Here is a 736-nt window from a genome sequence, read left to right on the forward strand (position 1 = left end):
ATCCAAGAGGCATGCGTACACATCAATGTATGTTACAGTGTGACATCTAAGAAACCAAAGGGGGCCACTTATCTAGTAAGGGGAGTTCTGAGCAATCTTGGGATTCATGAAATGATACAATATGTTGTACAATAGATCATATTGATAACAATGACTAACAATACTTGATTAACGGTTGTGACTTGTCAGATAATTGTGATAAAACAGTAAACACTCATTTGTTGGAAAAGGTCATTGTAGTCCCATATACTACAGTTCATGGTAGAGGGAAACACACTGCCTGCTTGAAGTGGTTTTTTTCAGGTGATCAATTGACTTGCCTTTGCATGAGTTTGTGACGGATGCCACCGGTGGAGCAGGACACGCTCACCCTTTCGCGAACACCTGGTATCATCACTGTTTGTTATTCTACCATGAATTTGGAACATTTGCGATTTTGATTTGTCAATCAGAGGTTTCAAATCACAATAAACCCTCTCTGATTGAAACAACCGATGTGACGGCCGCTTCAACGCGGTAACTAATATTCATAGAATTGTACTTATTTAAGTCATTGTCGGTGGGCATATCTCAATAAATATACGTACAGTTATAGGATACACAACGCAAAGTTACGGTTTCTACAATATTTAAAGGATTGAAGTACCACAGAAAACACGATAGAAATCTGCAAAGAGAATGTATTTTAAGTTTTGGGGACAACAAAGAGCTTGGAATTTGGCGCTTTTCTATATAC

This window comes from Haliotis cracherodii, unplaced genomic scaffold (genome assembly GCF_022045235.1).
Source record: "Haliotis cracherodii isolate W230 unplaced genomic scaffold, xgHalCrac1.p SCAF_2, whole genome shotgun sequence".
NCBI classification, from domain to species: domain Eukaryota; kingdom Metazoa; phylum Mollusca; class Gastropoda; order Lepetellida; family Haliotidae; genus Haliotis; species Haliotis cracherodii.